Genomic DNA, 18,553 nt, shown 5'->3' on the forward strand with positions numbered 1-18,553 from the left:
AGTCATCAGGAGATGGTCATGCATAAGAACTCTCAAGATGAGTCCGGAAGATAGACTCATGACTGGGTAGCCTCAAGATGTGGTTGTTGACTGAGGAGATTGTTATACCTGGAAATTTCTGCGTATGGGCCCATTCATCCATTTTGGAGGTTATGCTCTTCAGACAGAATCTCAGAGACACAGGGAATTTTCTCAAAGCCATCCATGTTTCACTCAAACAATCTACCACCACAAAACTGGAATACATGTGTGGAATGGTTTCCTTGACAGCAGAAAAACAACCCAACAGACCAAAAATAACGAATAACTGCGATATTAGCCTCTTAACATTGGATTTGAGATTCTCATATTACTTGTTGCAAAGTGCTTCAGCGCCTCGTCAGGTAAACAAGCGCTATATAAACTCAATTACAATAAAGTACAATCGAAACACTCCATATATCCGCTGAATGTGTTCAAGGTCTATAGACATGAAACAAAAGATACCATAGAACATGCAGGTGCTCACCTTGGGCAGAGAGTCAGCTGCACCGAAGGCTCACCCCAAGCCCTGTACAGGCGGCTCACTCCCAGTCCTACACCAAAGGCTCACTCGCAGTCCTCCACTGAAGTGTCACTCCGAGTCCTCCACTGAAGGGTCACTCCAAGCCCTGCCCTGAAGTCTCACTCCCAGCCCTGCCCCGAAGTCTCACTCCCAGCCCTTCACCGAAGGCTCACTCCCAGCCGCGCACCGAAGGCTCACTCCCAGCCCTGCATCTGTTGCACTTCTCGAATCATGCACAGCATTCCCCTCACGATTCCATCGCCCAGAAAAATCACAGCACAGCCGCCACAAAAGTGCACTCGTGGAAAGAGCTTCAGGTGCTACGTGCTGCTGAACAAGGTCACAAACTGCTGAAGAGAGAGGGGCGATGGTGCGAGAAGGCCGCCTATCCTCCAGAGACACGCTCCTCTGAAGCGTCGTGGAGCTCTGCACCTCACAGCATGGGCAGCTCGAGGGCGCCGGGGAGGGCAGGATGTGGTCGCCGAGAAGCGGTGTCCGCGCGGAGCGGAGACGGGTCTCTCCTCAGCTGCCGCGCGCGCGGTGCGCCCTCGGACCCAGCACACGTCTCCAGCGGCGCCGTCCTCGCGCACCGAGAGCCCAGGCATGCATTAGCGACAAACCCGTCCAGCTTTCGCCTTTCCCAAGGGCGCAGGGGAGAGAGAGCCTCTTAGAAGCACAAATTTATGACCGGCGCATTAGTGGAGCCTTATTAAGGCACAGCATCGGGAGCACTGCACGGGAAAAGTTTCCATGCGGTGTCACCAGCCCGAGTCAGAGGGAAGCATTTATCATGCAAATTGAGGACCTTAATTACATCCAGCGATTTTATTCTCATCAAATGTCTTGTCTCGATTAGCGGTATTATTTCTCAGGCGCTGGGAATTCATGTGACGGGAGATTACATATTTCCTTGATGATGCACTTTTGAGCAAAAGGACGGCTGCGAAGAAGAGCTTTTACACAGAGGAACCGGGATTCGTCAGTAGGCTAAAAATAGGCTATTCTGTAAATGAAGGCATTTGACTCCGCGGCCTTAATAGCTAGTGCATTACTTCCCTGGGCAAGACGAATTATTCATTGCCGAGACCGACCCCGGTGCCCTGCGCGTTAGTCAGCAGTTGAGGGAATTGTTCGTCCACGTTGTGAATGATGACACGAGTTAACGTCACATCCTTTTAGGTGCAGCTGTCTCCCCCTTACAATGTAAATACATTTCATTACACTCTATACAGCAACGTGGATATTTTATGCCATGGCATTTTCCATGTGCATTTATTTGTTATTTTTTAAAGATTTTTAACCAAAAAGAAGTATGCAGGGAGTTATATTTGTGCAGTAAGATATAAAAAACACATTAAAGATGTGACTTTTAGGAGAGCCGTTTCCCCTGTGTAAAGTTATAGCACTCTGCAAACTGAAAGGGAGTAAGCAGTATTTTTCTGATGTCAATTAGTATTACTTTGATAATAAACCGACGGGAAACCCTTGAGCTGAAGTTATAAATATGTGAATGTGGCTTTATTAGTACAGTTAATCTAAACAGCATGTGCGAATGAGCCACATGTTTTTAGGTCGAGGACGTCCGGTCTGCCGAAAGGCAGAACCGGAAGTCGGAGATTTAATGACTTGGAGAAGAGGGGCTTGAACCAGCCCCTCTTCTCCCCTGTTCTCCATTGGCTGGCCTCGTAAATGCTGGCCAGCCACTGGAGAAGAGGTCAGTCACTCCATTTAGGCCCCGTCCTTTTCGGATCGGGGGGCGTGTTTTTTGCGAGAAGTCTCAAGGAGGAGACAACAGCAAAACACGCCCCCGAATCCGAAAAGGACGCTGCGTTTCTCCGAGGCATTTCTGCCTGCCTCGGAGAAAGGCGGTGGTGTGCTCGTCCGCTCCCCATGCGTCCGGCTGCTGTTCTGGTCTCCTCACCTCTCCTCACCCTGTCCTCTCCGGAGCTTATTGTTTGCTTTAGCCTTGGAAGCTGCTTTCCTCAGCAGCATTCTGCTTTCTCTCTCACATTCACAATCACTTAAATGGCGCGACTCACTTCAAAGGCCTGCACGCACTGTGTGGCTTTAGTCAGCAGGCACAGCTGAGAAGAAGTAATTTGTTTTTGTTTACAGGTATGACAGTTTGAGGACGTGATACCAATGCAAGAGTGCAGCCTTCTTCCTGGCTTCCCCTTGCGCCCCCCCCATATATCTGTATATTTCCGAGATGCCTGCATACCCTGCCCACTTATTCTAAATATAGCGGTGTACTTTTTGCCAGTGTCTGCCGGTACGCTTATCGGCTACTTCAATTAAAATCAATAAAAGTTGAAATAATGTTGGATACTTAGCGCAAAAATAAAAATAAAAATATTTTTATGCAACACTAAGCATCCGGGATGCTGTTTTTCACAAGGCACAAGTTTAAAAAAAACCTTGCTGATGAACTTGTCTCCCCTGAACATTGTAAGCACATTTGTTTGGCCACATTTACATTTTGTTGGTTTCGGAAGATGCACTTCCTATCTTTTTACTATGAGACACCCTCCGTTCTTCCTATTTACCCTCAGCCTCTCCCTTTCGTTAAAAAGAGTTTTTCTATTACGCTAGTGTCTGGTGGAACGGTGATCGGCAAATCCTTACAAAAAATAAAAAATTGTAGAGATAAGAAGAACCTTTGTGCAAAAACTTTTTACAAAAATTATAACAACACTGATCATCCGGGATGTTTATTTTCCCAAGCCACAGGCGCTACCACGAATATAAATTACAATGTTGTGTTCACAACTGTTCGCTGGAAGCAGACCAGCGCCGCCACAGTGATAGCAGGCAGACAGCACACCTTCCCCACTTCCCAAAGAAAACAAGCATTTACAATGCAATGGTCTCGGCATTGGTAAAGTTAGAGCTATTGGCATTGCTCATGACATTATTTTTGTTTATGTTTTTGTTTTTAAAACATTTAAAGAAACGGCATTGTCATGAGCAATGCCAATAGCTCTAACTTTAACAATGCCGAGACCGTTGCATTGTAAATGCTTGTTTTTCACTGCCATGGCTTAAATTGTGCATATGCAGATGTACGGAGAGTGGTATGGAATTTATTACTATTGCTGAGGGGTCGGAGGGGCCATGAGAGGTGAAGCCAGGAGAGAATCATGCCGCCCCCCTCTTTCCTCAACCATTGTAATAAATAGGGGTGGGCAGAATTTGCGAAATCCACTTCCGCAAATTATCGCGAAAATGTTTAAAATTATCGCAAACAAGCGGAAATATCGCGAAGATGCGGAAGTTTTTTTCCCGCATGTTTGCGAGATTTTCTGCATGGTTGCGGGTCGCCAACTTACCCATGTGGTTGCTCGCGGGCGCGGCCATCTTGTTTTGAGTTGTCTTGCGGTGCATGATCGCGAGATGAAAGACATGATCGCGCGACGCATGACATCACTGCGGGCGTGAACTGTCGCGAGACAGCGCAAATGGCTAAAAACAATACAACATCTCATGGAGAACGCGACCGGATCAAGAAAACTTGTCGGCGAACGCAGGGATTCAGGTAAGGCGATCGCACGCGCGCGAGAATGTATTATTTTACAGCGCGAGCAAGAAACAAATTATTGCCAAGCTGCGGAAAGCGGAAATTTTGAAATTTTCGCGCTCTCCGCGGAACGCGAAAATGTCAAATTATCGCAATTTCCGCGAACGGAACAAAATTTTCACCCAGGCCTAGTAATAAATACATACAGCGGCGTAGCTAGATCTTTTGCCCCCCGTGGTGGTCCCTGCATTTGCCACCCAGTGGCGAGCGCATGTAAGACAGGGGATGCTGGCGATTCCTGCGTTCGCCGCCCTGTGACGGTCGCAAGTAATAGCGGGAAGGATGCCACAGCCCACAAAACTCATGCCGCCTGGGGCGGACTGCCCCGCCGCTTCCTTGCTACGCCACTGAATGCATACTAAATGAGTGAATCTGGTTAGCTCTACACTCACTCAAAATAACATATTTTACATCTATCTATCTATCTATCTATCTATCTATCTATCTATCTATCTATCTATCTATCTATCTATCTATCTATCTATCTATCTATCTATCTATCTATCTATCTATCTTTCGAAACACCAGATTTGTTCTGCTAACATACATTTGTAAAGCTCTGTCGGACTTACTGTAATTAAAAGCTGATATTGTGACTAGGGGCCATGAAGATATGATGAACGTCTCCTTTTGTACAACTTGGAAACATCTGGCATAAATAATATCTGTGCCTGCTGTAGGTAAGTGAGCCATTTCTCGTTGTCACTGGAGCTAGAGAGATGTTGAAGTCTCAAACCTCCAAACAAGTCCACCACTTCCATTTTAAGCGTAAAATGATGCAGGCCTCATATAATTTTAGCCTAGACAAAAGGTCACATTTTGAATTGGGCATTAAAAATTGCAAAGCTATGTTACGAAAAACTTTCGCCCTCATTCAGATTATTGTAGAAAACACGAAAACGTGTAAAATCAGAATTATGCCATCAATTTACTGAATCTGTCGACTTTAAGAATTGGAAAATGTGGGCGATATGGCTGCAAGCGGTAAAATCGCGTGAGATAATTCTGCTTGAGAAATTATTTAATGTTTCAGCTGCAATTAAAGTAGGAAAAACTAGGCAAATGTTATTGAATTACGTGCAGAATATTTTCGCAACTTCAAAATTAGTGGTAGCTTTGCCTCTAGTGCAACAAATGTGTGTCAATACCACAATCACAAACAGGCGACTCTTGGTACTGTTTTAGCACACTTCCTAACCCTTTAGGAATACCTATACTCCTAAATACCAGGCAGCAGGAACCAGAAGAAGAGGAGCTTAGATAACACATTTGAAGCAGTACTACAAGGCGGAGGAAGGAGTAAGGCTCTACAGTACAAGACTGAAATGATTAAACAAGATTGCCCATGAAATATTGAACAGACATGCACTATTGTCCCATAGCCACAACTACCATTCTCTTGGCACTGAAGGAGGGGGATATCCAGCCAAATCAAAACATTATGAGAGTGACAGAAAAAAGGGTAATTCCAGTATGCCAAGACACTGGCATGTGATAAATAACACCTGACATTCTGCCACATTCAACTTAAGGTCGTCAATGCTCTCCTTAGGCATGTAAAGTGCCACAGTGCATTCCTAAAAGGCAGACACTCAGTTCCATAAATTGCGATATTTATAGTTGTCCCAGTGTTGTGGAGCCAAACACGGAACTCACATTGAAAGACATTCACTAACACAAATATGACGTGTTAAAAACATGCAAATGAATGAAAATGTGAGTACAACAGTTCCACATGTATGTGCATAACACCCTCGAACAACAGATATATCCATTATTCTTTGAAATAGTTCCCTTTAAGACTTCTTAAATGCACACCATTAAAAAGAAAACAAATGCTTGGTATGTTGACCATTCTTGATACAAACACACACACAGACATGCACACACACAAGTGGCCCAAATGTTTTTCATTTCTGTTATGAAAAGATATACATAGTGCACCAAGGTGCATTCTATGCAGATGACCGTACACCCCATTATACACTTGCAGGCAAATCATGCCAAAAAAACAACACTGTGCTACTAAACAAATCTGGGTTTTGTAAGGCAAGGCAAATCACCGATGAGGGTCTCAAGATGCCGAATTGTAGGCATGGGGAGAATAAGTGATTTACCCAGAATCACAGGATGTTGACCCAGAGACTTGAACTTGGTTCCCACCGGCTCTGAAGTTGGCAGCTCAGGCAACTAAACCACATCCTCTTTCTACTGGAGGAGCAATTCCATTTCAATGGCAATGCACCAAATTCATACATACAGAGCAGTGACCACAATGAGTTAATGGCAATGGACATACAAAGAGATTCAACTTCCTTCATCAACGTGTTTGCCTGTCTATTTACATACAAGACCCCATGGGAATTCTTGACAAGCGTGTCGTGTTTCTCTGATTTATATAGTTCTGGATGCCTATTACTGCCTTGGAAATCCCCCCACTACAGCTACCTGCAAAACCAGAAGAGGCCAATGTGTAGTTATCCTAGCAAATACAGAATTATCACACTCTGTACACCTTGATACTTTCAGTATTGTTTATTATACTGTACTATGGTGTGATAATTCTGAATTTGCTTGGATAACTACACATTGGACTCCGAGCCTTTGTACATGCCTGAGCCTTTTTCTTTTTTGTTTTTTATTTCTCATGACAAATTGTGTCCCCACTTATATGTTCCTTGTGTGCAATTAATTTTATTAAAATAATTAAAGAATCGTTTGTCCTGATTAACAAACATTTTATATTGACCTCATTGCATGTTTATATTATTTTATTCATTCATTCTTGTTGTTAGGGACCATTGTTCATGTAAAATTACTGTGCCCAAATGTCGCTGACCAAATATTTGGGTTCCCTTGTTTGGCAAAACACAAAATGGAAATGTGACCAAGCTAGTAATTACAAACTCATGGGGGGAAACCTCAAGCGCCAACAGAGTCATGTAAAAATAATAACCATGCTACTCACAGAACATCATTTGTATGGACTGAGGGAAAATCTGGGGTCAATTGGTAAGAGCTGTGGACCTTCCTCGAGTTTATGGTAGAAGTCAATCATGGACTGCTTTGACCAATCCAATCAAAGATCTACAATTGTTTATCAAGCCACAATGCCTGTGTTGCAAAGGCAGTATTATTATTTCTAAGAACATCTGATTGTTGTCCATTTTAATATGTTTTTCACACAAAATTAACTTGGATCATGTATTATATCCAAAGGCCCAAAGAATTTGGGGGGAGGCAGAGCTCAAAGGGGAGATTCAATTTAAAGAGTTAGAAGTGGGGTTGTACAGAAGTATCAATAGGGCTGTAACACCGTGAGGAAGTGTTTGTAATTCTCAGTAGGATTGTTTGCAATCAAGATATGCTTGTTACATACAGTGATTATTGTAAAGTATTAATAACACCTTATTTTTACAGAGTGTGTACACCACACTTTTGCTGACTCTAAACGCTAGAAATAATTAACCTTTACTTGTGACTAATTTAACACTACCCAGTTTACAAAACATGTAACTGTGAAATTCTGAGTTAGCTTTGTTGGGACTTGACTTTATGACCTGCAGACCACACTAGAAATCAGCAGTGTGTGCTTAACCCTCTGAGCTGCCTTGCAAATGAAGCTCAATTCCAAAATTTGATTTGTGAAGGCAGTTTGTCAGGCAGCGCCACAGCTCTACAAATGTCTGTGACTGAGTGAGAACACTGGACCAGATTTCCGGAACTTTTTTATGATTGCAAACTCGCTGATTCAGAGTTTGCAACTGCAAATGTTTTTGGGCAAATACCAATCCCATTTCAGGAGGGGAAACGTCCTTTACTCCGCATGTATTACAACGCATGTCATTACCCCGCATTTTTTACTCTGCAGAAACATTTACAAGACAGTGCTTTAAACCGCAAACCATTACAACGCATTCCCCATTACAATACCCTGGTGGAGTTAGAATAGTAAATTTCGTTGTAATGGACAATGCATTGTAATGGAATGTGTTGTAAAGCTCTGCATTGTAAAAGTTTTTGCGGAGTAAAAAATGCGGGGTAATGGCACGCGTTGTAAATGCGTGCGGAGTAAAGTGTCCTATTCTTTTAGGAGTCGGTATAGTTTTAACAACTCCAAAAATAGGATTGTGACTATCGATATGGTATTTTGAAGGCACATGTTGCGGGTGTCCTTTCCCTTGCTTAAAAAAAAATCTTTATGAAAAAAGAATCACATATATGAAGGTCTGCTGACTCTTGCAACTCCACCATCCCTGTGACGGCCACCAATTGGAGTGAGTTACAATGTGTGAAACGCCTTATGAATATTAATGAGGCAGGTCAGACTGCGCCACCACACTGGAAGAGAATTGTTCAAACCAACCTACATAGGTCATTTAGCAAAATTCAATACTAGTTGCAAAAAGACTGGTCACAAATTCCAACCCCCTTTGCAACAAGTACAGTGATGGATCCGGCCCCTGTGAGGTGCAGCAGCGCTCCTGAATTGCAGTGGCTGTATGACCTATGCTCGCGACTTGGCTTAACACAGAATCAGGAAGCAGACAAGACTTTGTTTCCCTCATCACCCAACATTTGTCACCTTTGTTCATGATAAACTTAAAATAGCTGCCCAGAGGAGTAGTTCTCTCTCACCTCATGCTGTTGACTTTTTGGTGTATTATTTCGCCTCTTGTGGACTGCTGGCTTTGCAAAATATAACTGAGTATTTTAAATAACGAAAGTAGGCAGAATCGATCGGCACACATTCAATTATGTCACACATGCTATATATTGACAAAGCTATACTTCAGGATTTCTTGATTCATTGCAGTTTGCTTTCTTAATGTTTTTTCAGCCCTTGATTTTGTCTGCTGGTGCATTACATATACACTGGTAAACAAGCATTGGAAAAGACTATCGGTCTAGGTGTTACGTCTAAAACAGGAATGCACAAATTATGTCAACTCAAGGGGAAGAGAGTTCCAAATGCCAAGACAGGGATTATCTCCTATAATGAGTTTTGTTAATGAGAAGCCCTTGCACTAAAGACTTATTGGCAAGGTGGAGCGATCTGTTAGGAGAGTAGCATCAATGGAGCTTGGAGATGCACATAGGTGTGGAAAAAACAATGGTGGGAAAAGGCTCTATCCTTGGGAATACCACAAGAGATCCAAGTAGACAAAGAAGAAAAAGATGTCAGAGCCACTCTTTGAAAATGATTAGAGAGAAACGAAAAAAACAGTTTAGCAATAGGCTTCCCACACTAGATGCATTGAGTTCTTTGAGCAGTAGAGTAGGGATGGCAGGGCCGGACTGGCCTTACCATGCATCAGGCGTTTCCCTGGGAGTCTGGAAAGGTGGGGGCGGTTTTGCAGTGGTGGGGTTCAGTTTTGTTACTGGGGTGCTGCAATATCGGCCCCAGTGACAAAAGTAGCAAACATGCATTTCCCGTCTTCCGGGGCCAGGCAGGGGCTGGTCCGAGAAAATTGCCAGGGCTGCTCTGGGTTCCCAGTCCGGCCCTGAGGGTCGGCAGTGTCAAACGCTGATGACAGAGCCAACCAACAGGCTGTCCCCAGTGCTGACATCAGATGCAAGGCATGGATCATCTAGAGTAGGTCTGATGGAAAGCCTCGTGCTTCCCTAGTGCAAAAAGCCAGTGTGAGTACTATAAAGAATGCTACTAGATTTGAGGAACGAACAAAGGTGTTTGGATACAAGTGATTTCCGGATTGTTGATATTGCAGACTGAAGAGTGATGGGACAGTAACTAAATGGAACTGAAGGCCTTTCCTGATTGGGAATCATCTTATCTTGTTTAAAGCTAAAGAGACTGTGTGCTTAAAGATGTATTCAGTTTGATAACAAGCATTGTCTTTGCCAATTCTTTTGTTTACTTCTCTGCCTCGTTAATGTCTTCACTCATATTTGTATCTTCTACATCATTATTGATAAAGCCTATTGACTCGCCTTTATCTTTACTTCAGTTATCTGCAGATCTAATCCAAAGAATCTCCTGCCTATAAGGCCCGTCTCTTCTTTCCTGGGTGATGCACTACAGGAGAATGTATGATGGAATTCCCAATGTGTTTTTCACGCATGCCTTGGGAACTTCGTCACTTGAATGAATGAATCTTTAGCACGCATTTGTTCTGCATGCAAGTCATTTTAACGTCTTGCCTTAAGGGGGTGCTGGATATTAAAATAGTTAAATTTACTTTTCCAACTCCAGTCTGCACAACAGTAGGGAAGTGCTGGACTTTTATTCCAACATCACTCCACCATTGAGCCCCCCTAAAGCAATATGTTGTAATGACTTGTGTGCAGAATGATTGCGTGCTAAAGATGCATTCATTCTGTTGCCGGCGTTGTGAAGGCCCAGCGTGATTCCGGCTTCGTCCTAACGGACCTTTCCCAATACAGGAGAAAGACTGATCTTGTGCCACTGGCTGGTACGCACCGAGACTTGATATGACAGGGTGCCCTGCAAAGGGCCTCTGGTTTCAACCTTCCAGCAAATTATGGTTTCATACATCAGCATCTGATATCACTGCCAAGTGCTCTTTTGTTTCACCCTTCTCCCAGCTTGAGTTTTCTGCGCTAAAATGGATATCTCTGGCACTAATCTGGTGTGCAGAAATGATGGTATAGGTATCCCAGGTGAAAAACACAGGACCTAAAATGTTCCTGCACAACTTGTGATACTCGTGGCCATTGAGTCCTGCTACTGGGCAGTTCTGGGATTACAGGCCACTTGTAATGAGACCCTATGTGTTCTATGGGGCTAGTCATGCAATGAACCCTAGCAATCTATGTGTATATCGTTGAGAAAAACCTCAATGCTAGAAAACATTCAATGAATGCTGTTAATAAGATATACATGCTTAGAGAACTCCTGAGAAATTCCTCTAACAATGATACCTTTTTATGACGAAGTTCTTTATAAGGAACATATATTTTAGTCACCTTCCCATAAGCTGGTATTATGGCTCAGAGGACTGAAGGCTCTTTTCTGATGAATACAAAGTTCTGAAGTTCATGAAGTTAAATGCTGGCAAGGCAGGAGCACCCTTTCTTCCAATATGGTAAACTGAGCACCATTAATTTGGAAATAACTTTTGTTATTTAAAGTGCTCAGAAGTGACAGAAGTGTGATATGAAGTGAAATGTAAAAACATCTTTTTCTTCACCCTATTATCACCCAAACCATTTAACCCTACTAGTATGTGATGGTGACAAAACATTGAGAAAAATATGGGCAGGATTGTGAGGTGAAGGTTGCGGAGTATACACAGGGCCTCTCGGGATGCCAATACTGCACAACTATATATGCCAGAAGCAGCAGCAACACATTCTCTTCAGACATTTTCTGTGGGCGTCTAGGGCCTGACTGATGCTGAATAGGCAATCCATCTTTGCCTGAATAAAGGGATTTCACAATATTTCTTTTAAAAGCATTCAAGGGAAGGCAACTGGTGATAAATCGAGTTTGTCTCAACAGTCGCGTATCCAGTGTATCATAGGCCCGTGTACTGGGAAGGAAATGAGGAATATGACTCATTACATCGCATAGCAATACCACGCATGCCATTACAACGTGGGTATTACTACGCGATGTCAATTACAACGACATACCATTACATCGCAAAATTGAACCACGACTATGACTTTACCACCCATGCCATTACAACGCAAAGGCATGCGTGGTAAAGGTATACTCATGGCAAAAGTTTGCAAGGTAAGTGAGTCTACCCTACCCTAAACCCTAATGTAGTACCCCTGCATGACCCTCCCCAGACCCCCAGTCCTCTCCCTACAATAACACTACACTACCCTGCACAACCCCAACACTACCCTAAATCCTAAAACGCTGCCCTACTCTACACAAACACCACAACACTACCCTAAAACACTACACCCAGCACGACCCTCCCACCACCCCCAGTCCAGTCCCTACACTCAAACACTACCCTGCACGACCACCCGACACTACCCTAAATCCTAAAACACTACCCTACACTACACAAACACCACAACACTACCCTAAACCATAAAACACTACCCCCAGCACAACCCTCCCTCCACCCCCAGTCCGGTCCCTACACTCAAACACTACCCTGCACGACCCCCCAACACTAAATCCTAAAACACATCCCTACACTACACAAACACCACAACACTACCCTAAACCCTAAAACACTACCCCCAGCACGACCCTCCTCCCACCCCCAGTCCAGTCCCTACACTCAAATACTACCCTGCACGCCCCCGACACTACCCTAAATCCTAAAACACTACCCTACACAAACACCACAACACTACCCTAATCCATAAAACACTACCCACAGTACGACCCTCCCACTACCCCCAGTCCGGTTCCTACACTTTAACACTACCCTGCACAACTCCCCAACACTACCCTAAATCCTAAAACACTACCCTACACTACACAAACACCACAACACTACCCTATACCCTAAATCACTAACCCCAGCACAACCCTCCCCCAGTCCGGTCCCTTCAATAAAACACTACCCTGCATGACTCTTCAACACTACCCTAAACTACACAAACACCACAACACTACCCTAAACCCTAAAACACTACCCCCAGCACAGCCCTCCCCCACCACCAGTCCAGTCCCTACACTGTAACACTACCCTGCACGACCCTCTGACACTACCCTAAATCCTAAAGCACAACCCTAAACTACACAAACACCACAACACTACCCTAAACCCTAAAACACTACCCCCAGCACGATCCTCTCCCCAACCCCAGTCCGGTCCCTACACTCTAACACTACCCTGCACGACCCCCTAACACTACCCTAAATCCTAAAACACAACCCTACACTACACAAACATTACAACACTTCTTCGACACTACCCTAAACCCTAAAAAAGTAACCCACGCCCCAAGCCCAATCCCCCTTACCTCTCTCTCCTCATGGTTCCTCTCTCCTGGTTCCAGTGTCGTCTGAGGGGCGGTGCATGGTGCACGTCATTGTGAGGAAACAAACAGCCTCAGTTTCCTCACAACCATGTGGATTGCCATTACATCGCATATGTTGTAAAAGCACATGCGATGTAATGGCATGCGTAGTAATGACTACGCATTGTTACATCGCATGTGTTGTAACGCATGCGATGTAAAAAACTTGCGGGGAAACAGCCGCGTTGTAATAGCTGTTTTCCGGAAATGAGCCATCGGGCCGGTGTTTGAACGGTGAAATACAGAAATAATCAGGGTTCAGTGGGCCCCTCAGGCCAGGGCCGTCTTAATGCATAGGCACGCTGGGCAGTTGCCCTGGGGCCCTACGAGCATATGGGCCCTATGCAGACCAGAATTTAACACAAATATTCTGTTACAATTTGTATTCCTGTGAGTGGTTGTATAGACAGGGCCCAGTGCACTGCTTTGTTCAGGGGCCTACATTGCTGTTTAGACGGCATTGCCTCAGGCCTCTGGGCTCAGTGCCACTGAACCTGCTGCACCAAAGGAAGGTACGCCCGAGCCTCTGAAGAGGGGTAAAAACTATGAAACATAGGTAGGGAGCTCGATGACATGAAATGTAGCGTTGGCTGTAATTTCGGAAGACAGATAAAAGATAGTTATGTTAACGTATGCAAGTATCTGAATATACTGGGGTCCCACTGGGAACACACATCTTAGCACTGTAAACGTTGAAGCTGCCTTCTTGGACCACAGCCATATTTTCTCAAGTAACGTTAACCACAACCTTGTTGTTTGCACCATCCTTAACAGCTATCTTAACCCCACCTGTAACCCAACCTCTTACCGCTTTCCAACCCACAAATTAACCACTATCCTACAAGATTGCTAATTTCAAATCTGGCCAGTTCATCTTTCCCTACACTATTAACCCATGACTACTCTAAATCCTTAATTCTAAATGCTTACCCTAACCCTAATTCTAAGTCTAACCTTAACGCTAAACCCAATCTTGACCCAAAACCTAACCTTAACAGTAACCCTCACAATCACATTCACCCTAACCCTTTTACCCAACGTAGCTTATGTTTACCCTAATTAAATTGCTAATTTTGTTAAATATACTTATTCCATTGTTTTTTTAAGTTTACAGTTATCCTAGTGACATTGAAACCACAGACACACCAAAAACAGAACAACATGACCAAACCAACTGATGAAAGATGAAGACGAAGGGGCAAGACTAAAGAAACCAGAACTAACAAGAAAAAGCAACTGCTAAAAGCAGAAGAAGGGGGGTTACAGTAAATCTTTAACACCTATAAGCTTCTCTGTGACTCTAACCAGGACCCTAGTAATCACCCTTGGCATGATCTGTTTCAAAATACCTACCATTTTAAAAACCATAGCAATTACTACAACATATTATTTTAGTGTTATTTAGTCAGCATGTATATTTCTGTATGAAATTTTTCTTAATCAGTATTTAGCCACAAAAGCTCACTACTACTACCAAATACCTTCTAACAAACGTTTTACCTTTACCCTTGACATATCCTCATTTATGATCCATAAAACTTTATTTGAGGAGTTATCTGGATACATTCTCTATTCTGGCTTGAACAGGACTGCTAGCAGCAGAAAACAAAGGAACCAAAAATAACTGGACTGGGGAGCAACTTAAACGTGGAAATGGGCAACATGATAGCTCTATCAAAATGACAAATGGCAAGAAATTAACATAATATACAAGAACCAAGTGTGAAGAGAGAGCAAAATAATAATAACTAGGGAAATGATAGCATACATTATCAGCACATTTCAGCCAAGGACTTACATTAAAGTAACTAAGTCTTCATTCAACAACAAGCCATCCGATGATAGAAACGTGGGGTAGATGACTGCCCCTCCACCCCTCGACACACAGCAAATGTGATATGTTGTTCAACCCTTCCATTGTGACATTTTCAATTTCAGGAATCTGTTAGAAACTGTTAAGTTTAGGCAACCATTTTGCTTAAGGCCTGTGACAGCAGAGGCAATGAGCGAGGGAGGGATATTACGTACAGGTGTGGCGGATCTCTTACGCCTGAACATACACTAGACCACAGGTGGTAGTTCTCAGACTCTCGACCCACTCCCTTAACACCCTGCGATGGCCATAAGGCGTCATTTCATACTCCGTAGGACCTCCAGACATATAACCAAATACTAATGAGTGTAAAAGGACAGGTAGATAACAGGCGCATTAAAGTGGACAGGAATACAGAAAGGGTAAGTATGATAAATGGATCCAAGACTGTAACAAGCATTTGCAATGCAATAGGTCTCGCATTTGCGAGATTTTGAGCTATTGCACTTTGTAAATGACAATACCTTTTATTTATGTTTAGAAAACCTGTAATAATAAAAGATAATGTCATTTACAATACGAATAGGTCAAAGTTTTGAAAATGCGAGACTTATTGAATTGTAAATGCTTGTTTTTTGTTAGGCACAGGGAGATTAAGAATCGCAGGATATTGAGTCCCTGCTGAGACCCGAACCCGGTTCTCCAGCTTCCAGGACCACCGCTGTAGCCGTTACGCCACATCTTTGCAATGAGCATCACATTTGTAATGCACGGTATAGCCGAACTGAACCGTCCACACCCCCCATTGCCCCTACATTAATTCTAGAAAATAATGTGAAAAACATTAAATTGAACTGGCACTTGGTCAGGCGAAGTTCACGTACATGCCCTCCTAATGCCCACATCTGACGTGACACCGTAAGGGAGTGCTTTCTTTCACTGAACTCATACTGCATTTTGGGAGTTGTTGTTTCGCTTCTACCTCTAAGCTCAAGAACCCAGGCACGCTAAGCACTCCTGAATGTGTTACATATGATGGGTCCGCTGGCATCTTTGCTCCACCCACACACATGACCCATTCACACACCAGAACACCCCAATCACGCGATATCCAGATACTCTGAGATCGAGGGAACATTTGATGCAAGACCTAGACCGGTTTTAGCCCGGAGCCCTAGCAAGACCTGGCACGCATCCTCCAGTGTAAAATCAAATTTCTACACAGGAGGATCCCTCGCTGAGGCAAAGCGCTGTGACTCGGCCCAACACAGGACAAAACAGCAACCGGAAGCAGGGAACTTGCAGAAGAGCACACTCGAAAACAAATTAGCACAGATTTACAATTTAAAGTCAAACTAAATGTTTGTCACCCCTGTTTATAATGCGCAAAGCTTCTATTCCTACGGCGGTTTGGCGCTATACATGTGACTACCGGGCATAAGCCTCTCCCCTTTCAGCGTTGGACATCTATTAACATTTAGTTCAAAAGTAAAGACTTAAAAGGAGCACGCCCAGTGGTGTTGCTTCCATTGGTGCAGCGGGTGCAGTGGCACCGGGGCCCAGACGGCTGAGAGGCGCACTGAACCCTGAATATTGCTGCATTTAACAGAGGGACCATTACACACTGGCTAAGCCACTGAGCGACTCTACGTAACCCAACCGCGCCTACCCCTGGATAGTGAATCAATGTGCTGTTTGCTGTACCATAAACACTGAATTCAGTGCCTGGAATTCATGGCTCGTGCTGGCTGGTCTGCAGACATCAAATTAGCACCTGTGTCACGGGGTGGGAGGACCTGCGACAGAGACAATCCATGGATGCAGCTTCCTACCCTGGGTCAGGAAGCATGACCAGCCCCAAGCCCTAGGGCAGGAATTTCCCAAACAATGGCCCCTCTGCCCCCTGAAACGCTGATGCATCAGCCTTCCGCGGCCATCAACACACGTTTATTCAGCCTCACGAGCAGGGCCATAAGTGTCTGTGGTTGTTTGATCTCTTTCACAGATGACAGCGTGTGGGCAAAGTCACTTCAAAGTGGCGCTACCTTTAGACAGTGACGGTATTCCCAAAAGGGGTGTGGAAGTTGCACAAGTCGTTTCTTGCAACCCTGGTGAAGTTGGTGTTTTGCAACTTCAAAATATTTGTACAGTTTGAGATTTTTCCCAAATTTGTTTACAAGTCATGACACTTACGATAATCCATTCTTTTCAACAATTTATCTCGTAAGAGGTAAACTTGAGCGAACACTTCTATATAAGGCCAACTTGCAATGAAAAGTAACACACGATGCACAGAAAAAACGTGGCATGGAGGAAAGAAAACTTGAACCCGTAAACTTATCAAAGTGTGAAAAGTGTAACTTTGTAAAACTTTGCTGGCGTTAAAAAAACATGGAGATGCTCTCTGAAAATTCTCCGCCCGCCACTTCTGCTTTGATTTTGGAAAGTAATGTCACAGGATGTGGACAATCTGTGACTGGAAACGAACATCTTATCTTTCTTCTACTACGCTTCTCACTCACTAAAAGAACAAGACAAGCCCGGCAGACCGTGGCGCGCGCGCTTGGCGGGGGCGGGGGAGCGCATTCCAGGCGGGGGAGCGGACCCTTTGAAGTACGATGCCGAGGGCGCCAGTGGGTTGAAGCGCTTCCCCAAACGGATTGCATGGTGGCACGATGCCCGTGATTGTGCGCGTGCTCGCCATGCAATCCACTTTTGGGAGCACTTTGAAATGCCCCTTACTAGAGTCTCGCATAGCGATTGCGTAAACGCAATAGCTAGGCAAGACCTAAAAAGGGCAATGGGAATAAAAAGAGAAGAAACATGATAAGAGAGAGAGAAACAGAAGTGATGGCCGAGGAACCATATAGCAGAGGGAAAAACTGCATACTGGGGAAGTGATTTTGAAAGACTGACATTCATAAATCAGTTAGGAACAACCAAAGAAACAATCATTGGCAAAGTCAATGTTCTTTAGCCAATGGTTTTTAGCCATTCTGCACAGCATCCCCTATGCTGAGCAGCATGGCTAAATAAGAAAAAAATAAAGCCAGTGCACACCTACAAAATGATGCAGTTGCTTTAAAAAAAAATTTTGATTGGAGTTGGGTCAGCACATAATAGAAGAAAAAATGCACAAACCCTTTTTTTTGGTACAATTTGGCTCGGGGAGCACCAGGGAGGGCATAGGTGAGGAGAAACAATGTATGGAGGAGAAGCAACAGGTGACAGAGAATGGGGGGCAGGGGGACAGAAATAACATAGAGACTGGCGGTGGGAGTATAAGCGATCAGAGACAGAGTAGAAGGTCGTGGAGGGAGGGGGGATGGAAGCAACATGGAGGGTGGGGGAAGGGAGGAAAAGCAGCGGGTGACAGAGAAGGGCAGTTGGGAGGACAGAAACAACATAGAGAACAGGGATGGCAAGGAGAAGCAATGGGCGAGAGAGAAACATGGAGCAGGTGGTGGAGAAGCAAATGGGCATGAAAGAAACAGGGGGAGAACACAAGAGCGAGTGCAAAAAGGAGTGGGGGCAGAGAAGCAAAGAGGTGACAGAGAGCAACTGCGAGTGCAAAGGGAGAGAAGTGTACAAGGGAGACAGCGGTAAAACACATGCCCTCTTATGGAATGCTTAACGAAAATAA

General features: G+C 44.2%; 1 protein-coding gene across 3 annotated transcripts in view; it reads right to left on the bottom strand.

Moving 5' to 3' along the window:
• The window catches only part of ARHGAP24 (Rho GTPase activating protein 24), a 1,422,561-nt gene that overhangs the window by 418,112 nt on the left and 985,896 nt on the right, over nt 1-18,553 (bottom strand). Inside the window, exon 1 of one of the 3 annotated variants that reach the window (XM_085636561.1) lies at nt 509-1,260. The exons of the other annotated variants lie outside the window; for them this stretch is intronic. The gene's annotated coding sequence lies outside the window, so the exon portion shown is untranslated. Of the gene's footprint in view, nt 1-508; nt 1,261-18,553 lie in introns of those variants that run through there. 3 annotated transcript variants of the gene reach the window in all.

Source organism: Triturus cristatus, chromosome 2_1 (genome assembly GCF_964204655.1).
Source record: "Triturus cristatus chromosome 2_1, aTriCri1.1, whole genome shotgun sequence".
NCBI lineage: Eukaryota > Metazoa > Chordata > Amphibia > Caudata > Salamandridae > Triturus > Triturus cristatus.